Genomic DNA, 11,226 nt, shown 5'->3' with positions numbered 1-11,226 from the left:
AAATACATCTTATTTCTCATATAAAAAGCGTAGTCGTTATATTCAGACCTACGTTCACCTGGTATGTCCACTAATAAATCTTATTTCTCTTTTCAAGCTCATATTTTGCAACTGTATTAAATTCCAGGCAATCTGGCTGAAAAATAAACAGACGAATGAAATGTGGAAAAGGCTTGGCGAAAAGTATGAAAAAGGAGCGTGCGAAAATTATAGGCCCAAAGACGTTGGCAGGCCAAAACGTAATGCGCAATTGCAATTGCAACAGCGCACGGCAAAAGCACACTGATTAATAAAAATAAAAATAAAATAAAAAATAAAAATGTAAAAGCGAATAAATCTACACTTTATGCCTTTTCCTCACTTCCACTTTCTTCTGCTCATACTTAAATGTTGATAAATTGAAACGAAACTGCTTTACAGAAATTAAATGCAACGCAATGAAATGAAATTAAAAGTGTTGCCAACCAGCTCAACGCTTCGCTCATTTCGCCTCCAGTAGCAGAGCAGAGCGATTAAATGCAAGTAAAGCAGGACGCTTTAAAAGGAATTTCAATTAAATTGTTATAAAAAAGATAAAAATTGAAGATACGTTGGATTTTCGAGTTGAGCACGGTTTAAGTGGTTACTTATGTGCGGATAAATGCTGAATACCATCATGCATTTAAGCGAAGGCCATCAATTTGAAACGAAAAATTACGCGTTGGCCAATGGTGACAGTGCGATGAAGGGGAAATTAAATATGAGTGCAATGCACTGTGAGTATTTGCGATTGCAGACGCTCTTTAATTGAAATAAGTACGCGGCAATGTTGAGTGATTATTATGGTATTATATATTTTCATGCATAATTTGTTTATATACCAAAATTTTGATGTGTGAGGGCATAATGTGCTTGTTTATGAGCGCTTGGGTAATTGCGATATTTTTTTACAGCAGACTTATTTTTAATTTGTTCTCAGATTATTTGCTCGATTACTTTTCAGATATATGAGTAAATATTTTAATTTCTTTTTATTTAATGCTATATTTTTCTAAAAAAGAAAAAAATATTTTTTATATACAAAGAACTTGCTTCAATTTCTTTTAATCTATTTTTTTTTATTTTGTTTTATTAATTGTATCTTGTTGAACATAATTTTAATACTTTTATTTTATTTTGTTTATCTTTTTTGATTAAATTTAAATGTTCTGTTTTTTATTTTTGTTATATTATTGTTTTTTTACTAAAATTATTATTTTATTATTCTATTTATTAAAAATATTTGAAACCATATTTTTTTAATTTTTAAATAAACAAAAATAACTTGTTTAACTCTCTTATTAACTTTTCGTATATATAATTTATTTAAATTTTTTATTGTTAAATTTCTTTCTAAAATTAAAATAAAATGTTATATGTGTTTTCTCCTTGCAAAGGAGTTGCCTAATTTTTTAATTTTATTTCATATTTGTAATTTACTTAATTTTATTTTGTTATAAAATTGAATAAAATACTTTTTTACTTATAAAATACAATTTATTTTATTTTATTATTTTATTTTGTTTTATTTTATTTTATTGTACTAATGCTATTTTCCAAATTAATTTTTTTTCTATTTACTTAATTTATTTATTTTTTTCAAATTATGTAAGCAAATATACTTAATTTTGTATTAATATATATTAATAAAATATTATTTTAATTATTGGATTTAGGTTAAAGCAATTTAAGTTACTTTAGTTTATTAAAGCGTTTTTCTTATATATTTTATTTTATCTTTACATTTTATATAATTTTTATTAACTTAATATTTAATTTATTTTCGTTTAATTTTTTTTTGTTTTGTTTTATTTCATTTTACTTACTTCTTTAATTTTAATTTTATTTTTTTATTTATTTAATTAATTTTTTTTTCAAATTATATAATTTAACTAATTCAATTTTTTATTTATTTTCATTTCGTTTAACTTTTTTGTTTGCATGTTTTTTACATATATAATTTATTCAATTCTTTTACTCCATTTATATTAATTTGTTTGGATATATATTTTTTTATCTAAGTGGTTGTTATTATATTTTATTTAATTTCATTATATTTTGTTGTTGTTTTATATATTTTATTTTATTTGAATTTTTCATTTTAGTAGTAATTACTATCTATTTGTTTGTTACTTATTTTTTTTTTTGTTAATTTAAATTTTTTTCATTTATTTTATTGTTATTTTGTTTTATGCTTCATCCTACTTGCTGCTGGGTAAGGGATTTCGTACTATTAAATGTCGCTGCAGAAATTTAATATTTCCTTTTTAATACCACATTTTTTTGTTTTATTATTTTTTTTTTTTGTAACTGCCAACCAAACTTTAACGGAAAACAAACAGCAATATGCAAATAACTCGCCTTAAATGCAATAAATGTTACAAATGTTACGTATACGCCAAGGTAACTGTGACATTAATTCACAAGCCGAAGGGGCGTAAGCAGAGAAATCACTTGCGGAATGTAAACAGTTTTGCTTGCAGCAACGACTCGCTTTAAGCAAAAATATGTGTGTGCATATGTGTTTGTGCACTCACCAATATTCATATAAAATGCATGTGGTAGCTGGTGCATATGCACACATATGTATGTATGTGGCGGCAGGTATGCTTGTGTGCAGTTTGTTCAGCATGCACGTGATGTATGTCACAGCACTTGCTTTGGTTAACAAGTTCACACCCCTTTGGACTAATTAAATTTTAATTACTTTTCATTACACATACACTCGTACAATGTCAACGATATGCTGTGTGGGCGATATGGTTTATATTGCATGTGTGTTTTTTTAATTTATTTTGGCTTTTGGGTTGTGTAATGAAAGTAGTAAGTTTGAAAATTAATACATGCACTTTAAATTACTTTCGATACGGTTGAATGTTCATGCGGGTGTTGTCACTTTTGGCATCGTAATTATAATAATATTGTGCAACCGTTTAACTTTGTGGTTTTCATTTGTGGTTTATATGTGCGGGTAGTGTTATTGTTACTGGATGCTCGTTTCCAATGCAAGCAAATGCATGTAACGATGTTAGTAGGCGCTTATATTTCGAAAGATATGGAAATATTGTGTAAAACATAAAAAAAATAAAATAAAATAACAAATTATAATAAAACACAACATAAAGTAGGTTTACTTAACATAACACAATACAACATACGCAACATAAGCAACAGAACATGACATACTATAACACAATATTATTTGGTTTAACTTAACTTAACATAACTTAAGGAACATAACTTAACGTAACATATCATAATAAACATTGACAACAAATTATGATATACGATAACATAGTATTACTTTGTTTAACTTAACTTACCATAACGTTACGTAACATAACATAACAAGACGCAATGTAATGCGTTATAACATAACACAATGAAGCATAGACAACAATGTGTGATACACCATAATATAAGATTACTTGGTTTAACTTAACTTAACATAAAGTTCGGTAACATAACTTAATTCAACATAACGTAATGCAACATGTACAACAAAGTATGAAATACGATAACAAAATATTACTTGGTTTGAATTAACTTAACATAACGTAACGCATCATAACTTAACGTAACATAACAAAACATAAAATATCTTGACATAACAAAACATGAGCAAAATAAATAAAAAATGCATACGGAAGTAATTGAAGAGAATAACATACTATTACTTAGCGTACCTTAACCAAACATAACGTAACGTAACAAAACATAACGTATATAGCATAATTTACTTTAAGTAAGTTAACTTAAAATTGCGTAAAATAAAGGAATATAACGTAACATACCATAACTTAACGTTATTTAAACTAAAATGCTTACGGAAGTAAGTAATATCAGCCGAATAGCCTTAAATTGATCTTCCTCTGTACCTTCACATGACATAATTTCAGCTAAACTGTATTAAAACGCACCACTGCCTTCAATCCCCTCGACTACTCGATACTTATTATAACAATTAAGTTGGTTGTTTTATTATTATTCTAGCAAATCCAATCAGACTCAAGGTTTCTCGCAAGAAACCGTCAAAAATATATATTTCGTTCACTTTGCGCACACACAATTAACTTAATTCTCACGCACACAAGTGCATTAAGAAAATAACCACAAAATGCAATATTTGTGGGTAGTCACTTAACGCTTGAAGAACGCGTGCGGCAGTTGCCGTCCAGGAGTGCAGGGTGCAGGCATTATTTGACACTTGAAATTGTACAAAAGTGTTGCCATTTTTATGGCTTCAACTTGACAATATTGCAAAGCGTTGCATAACAACGCGTCGTTCGAAAATATATAGTATAGCTGCAGCGCATTGAATTGAAAGTTTTCGCTGATTTCTTTTATAGCTCAGCAAATTTCCTTAAGAATACTTTGGTCATTTTTCACTAACGGTAGGGCCATAAAATGAGTGAAAAGTATGTGACACTAACAATTTGCATGTAATGAGCAAGGAAATTATACGGTAATGGCTTTGCGAATTTTCGTCTGCAAGTGTTTGACACTTTTAATGACATTGTAAGCTTCTTAGAGTGTGTAATTTAGTTGAGTGAGCTTAACAAGTAAAGACTTTAACGTAAAATATTTGATAAATATCTTTTAAATGCTTTCAAGAATATAAACCTGTGATATTTTTCTTGGGAAAGTCAAGCCGTAAGTCATTAAAGATTGAGCTTTTTATGAATAATTTGCTTTCAGAGTGATCTTCTTTTCATTAACTTTAAAATAATATAGTTTTATTAGGCATCTGAAGTGTTACTTCACATTTTTCCTAGAGTCATCCAACAATAGTAAGAGAAAGCGCAATGCGAGCAGTAAAGCAGAGGAAAAAATCAGTATGAAAAGTGGTATAAGTTTATATCTATAAATAGAAGCAACGTGCTGTTAGATCAAATTTGGCCCAGACTGCAACAAATACATTTTAATACAAATTTTTGTTATCGCTTATAAAACCAACACTCGCTTTTCAACGTTTAATTCAGTCTTCCATACACTTCTTATAAGCTTCAGCTGGAATTTAATTTGGTAATGGCAGCGCTAGCCAGTACCTCTTTTGCGACCTCTACTCAACGTTATTTTTCTAAAATATTCAGGTCTTTCGGTAGAGTTTAGTATTGGCTAGCTTTATACCCAATACATTAACCGAAATGTCTTGAGCCGGTCTATAAGAGATGTTTAGATTCTCTGATATCTTTCTTATGAGAACACAATGTTTTTCATGTTTTTCAAGAACTCTTTCTTTAGCTTCTTCGTTGTTATCGTCATTAATAGACGATTGCTGAAGCAAGTTTTCAATGAAATCACGATCTTCGCTGAATTTAAAACACAAAATTCCAATCAAACTCGTATCTTAAGTGAAGAAAGAAGTATTGCGTCATAAATACAAGAAGGATAGGGCTACTACAGTTTTTGTTATACAATGGGTTTCGTACAAGATTCCTATATGTATTCCTACAGCAATAACAACACCCAGAAAGTCACGGTTACTAAAACTCCTAAATAGATAAAAAGAATTAGCGTGGAAACTAACATATACAAGCCATGTAACTCATAAGGTATTTGCATAAGAAAGGATGGACGATCACTCGTATACAAAAGTTTCGGTTCGAATCGTAAAAAGGCCCCTAAGAAATTCATAGAAACATTTAACAGAAATCTTTGGTAGGGCTGTTGCTTAGTTAACCGCTAACTTAACCGCTAGGAATCTGTAGAATAAGGTAAGTTTCGGTTAGAATTGTCAATAAGCCCTTAAAAAACTCATAGAAACTTTAAAAGAAATCTTTGGTAGGGCTGATGATGAGGAAAAAGGGAGATCTGGTAGAAAAATCAAATCAAAAATGCTGATATCAATTATCTTTGGCAGTCAAAAAGAAGAAGCATTGTATTTGATGCATTTCATTTCCACTCTTCACATTCACCACTGGGTTAATAACCAACTACAATCATTGCACACACTAATGTTGCAATGGCAAAGTTCATATTATTGCATTGCGTGTTGTTGCTTTGCTTTATTGCTTGCACTCGTGTCCACAGGAAGTAAGCAAGTAAGTGTAGTAAGTGCAGAAACAACGGGATTAGTGTCTGTGTGCATTGTAATGATAGTGAGTGCTTGCCGTAAGTGTTGTTAGGGCTCTTACTGCTATTGATGGTGTGCTTTGTTGTCTTCTTGTATTCTGTATGTGCTTTAATGTGTTCATTTTTATTGCTGTTTGTGCTGCTGTTTCTATTGTTCAACATCAATTGCAAGCTGCTGCAAATGCAAATGACGAACTCACACCCACACATGCTCATGCACATGTGATGCCACAGAGTTGTATTGATGCGGTTAATATTTCCATATAAATGTGGTTATGTAGTGGCAGCAAAATGTTGCACCGAACACCATGCAATGTGGCAAGTGTATACGGTATTTGAGGCCTTCACGGTAACACAAATTAATATGTGCAAGTATTTTATGTGCTTCTTTGACTGTATATAAATTTTCATGTTATATTGGCTGAATTCAATTTCTTAATGCTCTAAAAAATATACCGTAAAGGCTAATTTAAGTCAGTGGTTTCGTTTCGAAATTAAGTTTTATTAAAGCTTACTATTTTCGAAAATTAATTCAAGATCTTTGAAGCTGGGATCACAGCATAAAGCTGCCATGTAAACTGATCAATCAAAATCTAGTCTTTGTGTGGAAAACCCATCTATCTGGCAATATATCCCTACGAAATTTAGCACAGGTTACTATTTCAAGTATAGCTACTACCTCTCAATATATTGTTAGGATCGGACCTCTATAGCATATAGCTGTCATACAAACTGATCGTTCAAATTCAAGTTCTTATATGGAAAGCTGTTTTATTTGACAAGTAATCCTGCCGAAAATTGGCACATGTTATTCCCTCTAAAATCGCTATAATCTTCGAAAATATGGTTCAGATCGGCCTACTATAACATATAGCTGCCAAGCAAACTCTCCGATTGAAATCAAAATTAATATTTCTTATACCCTTTTATGCTGTAAAAAATGCACCTTCGATAGGTAAATTTGACATCGTTTTTTGTTCGTTTTTTTATTCCTTTAAATTACTTCAAAATTGCTTAACCCCTCTCTGTACATTGTGAAATTAGGAAAACCGCAGTCAGGATAACTACAAATATTGCCAAAGGCCATTTTGCCGGCACATTAACGAGGTGTAAACGAGCATATTTATTACTACTAACAAGAAAGCGATTAGCACAGGCAAATAGGTACACCAATTGCTTAAGGCGTTATAGCAACTGTAAGCTAGTAGTTGTTGCAAATTGGCAATTTCGTAAGGATAACGCTAGCATGTTCATTACGCTTCAAGTTTATTAAAATCATCAGAAAATGGCATGCTTTTTTTTCAACGAAAAATAAAGTCGAAAAAAATTTGCTAGAAAAACCAAAATTCCATTAAGTTATTATTTAAGCAGTATATTTTACAGAATTTCAACCAAAAAGTAATTCAAAACTAGAAAAATTTATTCTTAATAACTCGTTTACATTCACTGTCTAACAGTTTCATTCAAAATAATTGCGAACGTGTGAATGAAATTCTCCAAAGCGTAATTTCTTATGCAGATATTTTAATACCTTTGCTAGTGCTGTGTTGTATACGATATTTTTATATACATACATATGTATGTGTACATATATCTACATGTTTATACATACTTATGTACCACCACTGCAAAGCTGCAAATAATAGTGCTGCTTAAAACAGCTGATGCTGTGCAGAACTGAAATAAAAAAGTAAACAAAAAAATCTGTTAAGTAACATATACAAATTACTCTCTGTTATGTTATATATTTAACATTAAAAAATTAAACCAAAATTTCGAAATAGTTTAATAAAAAGATGTGTTATTAAAAAATTGAATCAATGCTTGCGAAAAATTATTATTTTTTTCCTTAAAAAGCTGCTGATTTCGGACCACTGTCAAATATAAATAGCTGCCAAAAATCAAGTTCTTGAATGGAAAACTTTTTTATTTAACTAATTGCACCATAAACTCATTATAAATAATTAAGATCAGAGCAGTATGGCATCGAAATAAAGATCTTTGCATATACATTTATGCTACACAAAAAATCACCTCTGAAGTGTTTGAATTTGTTACAGCGAAGTAAACGTTTTTTTTTATTTTTGTACTAAATTTACACTGAAAAGTAAAATATAGTCCGTCATACTTAGCATTTTTTTATAATAATATAAATTTTCCAACATTTACTCAAAATTTGCTTACAAAGCACTATTATATCTACTAAATAATCATCAGTTCACTGCTTAACATAACATTAACACCGCACTGTTATAATAGATTCTGAATATCACATTTCGGCAGTGGTCACTCATACGCACTATACCGATTACAACAGACAGCTGTCTGCTATGAAAAGTAAAAGTGTTCCAACAGTCTGTTCACTGCTCAACATTACAGCGCACTGTTATAATCACTGCTGAATATCACATTTTGTCAGTGGTCACTCATACGCACGGTATCACTTTTAACAGACAGTACGATGCTATGAAAAGTAAAAGTGTTCCAACAGTCTGTTAACCACAGTAGCTTGTGCGCAGCTGCCAATGAATGCTGCAAAAACAAAAACAAAACATACTTGCATACAAAGCCATTAGCACAGCTGATATGTTGCGTACAAACAACCCCCCAGAAATACTAAACACACACGCAAGCTCCTATTAGTATGAGCGTATGTATGTCTGTGTATATATTTCAGTGGGCTGCATGTATTTCGGTTCACGTTCATATTGTTAATGGGCTGTCTGTGCAACGCGGTCTGTTAGTCTCACGTGTGCGGCCAAAGCGTCAACAACTCGAAACGGAAACAGTGAAAGCGCTCGCAGAGAAGTTAGTAAATTAGTAAAAAATCATAAGCGAACACCCACGCGTGAATAATTATTGTTGAGTTATTGTGTATGTAATATTGCTTGATTGAAAAGTTGAAAAGTGAAAAAAATTTTAGAAAAATTAACAAAATATATACAAATACATACATGCATATTGTAACGGCGCATAATTCGAAATCGCAATAGACGCCTAGCTCAGCTCTCCAAGCGGTAATTTTCACCTACTTATTATTATTTATTTATATATTCCTTTGTTATGTTATGTAGTCGTTCATGCAGACGACCTGTTGTGTTGACAAGTCTCCCATTTTTGTGGCACGTACACCCGAAATAAACAAGCAAATACACGCTGGTGTTAAATAAATATGAGCAAGCGCGCAAATTAAGTGTGGAAACATAAAAATAAAAGAAGATAAGTCGAACAACAACAATCAACTGTAGCACAAATGAAGCTATAAAAATCGGTGAGTGTGTGTGCGTGCATGTGACAAAATGAGTGGCGTATAATTTTTGCTGCCAGCAAGCGAGGGGCCAGCGGTGTGCGCTGTGCGTGACATTTCGTGTCTCTTCTGGCAAATTATCCACGTGAAGCCCCAACGCCGCAATGCCGCACATCATCTAGAAATAGATAAGCAGCAAAAAAGCAAAATGCATGTGTATATATGTGTATGTGAGCAAACATGTTGACAATACATACGGAAGCAGATACAGTTTCACCTACTGGTACTGCGTCAAAAACAAAAACGCCATTAAATAACAAAACGTGTAAGAAATAAAACTGTGTGCGCCGGAAATGTAACATAAATGAGACAGTTACCAAAGACAAAGCGTGGCGTAAAAGTACAAAAAAAAACAACAACTCAAAAGAATGTAAATAAAATGTATAAAAACAAAATACACACAAAGTGTCCTCAATATGTGAAAAAAAGAAATAAATTAAATGCGCAGCTCCTGCTGTTCAGGCGTCGACTTCCTGCCAGCACGTGCATGTCGTCTCCAGTGACATGTATACCTATGTCTACTATATATATACACAAACACACATGTATACATGATTAGAATGTTTTAAGCAGCTTCGCAAATAGTTAGCGCACATTTTTGGGCAAACTGCTAATTAAGTTGGCATAATTTGGTTTTGGAAATAATATACTTTCAGGGGCATTTTATGAAGAAGGAGGAAAGTAATTGGATAATTCAAGGAAAAACTTAATTAAGTTTAGTTTAAAAAAAAATATTAAAATGCTAAAAAATATGAAGAAAACCTTAAGAATAAATTAAACAGGGAATAAAGTAAAGTAGAATAATATTGAAAAAAACAGAAGCAACTCCTTATATCCTTCATAGTGTACATTTCTTATAGCACAAGAGGATGAAAATGATCTTTAACATGATTTGATCAGTCAGTTTGTATGGCAGCTATATGGTATAGTAGTCCCATCTGAACAATCTGAAGATTGTAGCGTTGCGTTCTCCAAATCTAGTTAAGATATCTTGTCAAATGAAAAAGTTTTCTTTACAAGAACTTGATTTTGATTACTCCTTTACATGGTAGTCCGATCTGAAAATTTTTTTCAAATATTTTCTAAAGAACAACTTGCTTCCGATCATTCAGTTTGCATGGTGATTGTCTGAAATGTGATGTGATGTGAGCATTTTTTTTTCGGAGTTTGCTTCATTGCCTCGGGCAATAACCCTTGTCAAATTTGCTGAAGACCTTTCGTCAAATAAAAACGTTTTCCTTACTAGATTCCGATCGTTCAGTTTGTATGACAGCTATATGCTGTAGTGGTCCGGTATCGGCGGTCTCAATAAATGAGCAGCTTCTTAGTGAGAGAAAGACCGTAACAAAACTTGAGATCGATATTTCAAAAACAAGTTCGAATATACATATACAGGCAGACAAAAGCACTCGGCTACATCGGCGTTGATCATATAAGTAAAAATACCTTAAACGGTATTCGATATTTCCTTTTGAGTATTCAAAACTATGTGGTATGCTCTCTGTTTAGGATATAAAAAATATAAATGGCGCTGACCTTCATTAAAAAACTTAATTCAGACATTTCAATAATTTATTTTCTTTGAGTAAAATCCTTGTTCTCGTGAGCAAATCCGTATTATGTAAAAATTATATACCACACAAATTGTTCAACTAGAATTACAAAAAAGGTGTCTGTCTTCGATAATTTAGTCTAATTGTAGGCAAGACTTTTGTTTGACCCCACTGTGTTGTTATTTCAATTATCTCAATAAACTTTTGTAAATTATACATTATAATTTTTTATATTGGACATAATTTATTGAAATAAGAATCTTATATTTTTAT

At 31.2% G+C, this 11,226-nt stretch overlaps 1 protein-coding gene across 1 annotated transcript in view; it reads left to right on the top strand.

Moving 5' to 3' along the window:
- Positions 1-8,866: 8,866 nt before the first annotated feature.
- Positions 8,867-11,226, top strand: part of LOC126753865 (uncharacterized) — a 91,071-nt gene continuing 88,711 nt past the window's right edge. Inside the window, exon 1 of the mRNA XM_050465602.1 lies at positions 8,867-9,110. The gene's annotated coding sequence lies outside the window, so the exon portion shown is untranslated. The remainder of the gene's footprint in view (positions 9,111-11,226) is intronic.

Source organism: Bactrocera neohumeralis, chromosome 3, assembly GCF_024586455.1.
Source record: "Bactrocera neohumeralis isolate Rockhampton chromosome 3, APGP_CSIRO_Bneo_wtdbg2-racon-allhic-juicebox.fasta_v2, whole genome shotgun sequence".
Taxonomy (NCBI): Eukaryota; Metazoa; Arthropoda; class Insecta; order Diptera; family Tephritidae; genus Bactrocera; species Bactrocera neohumeralis.
The sequence above is the reverse complement of the archived record's forward strand: the minus strand, read 5'-3'. Positions and strand labels throughout refer to the sequence as shown.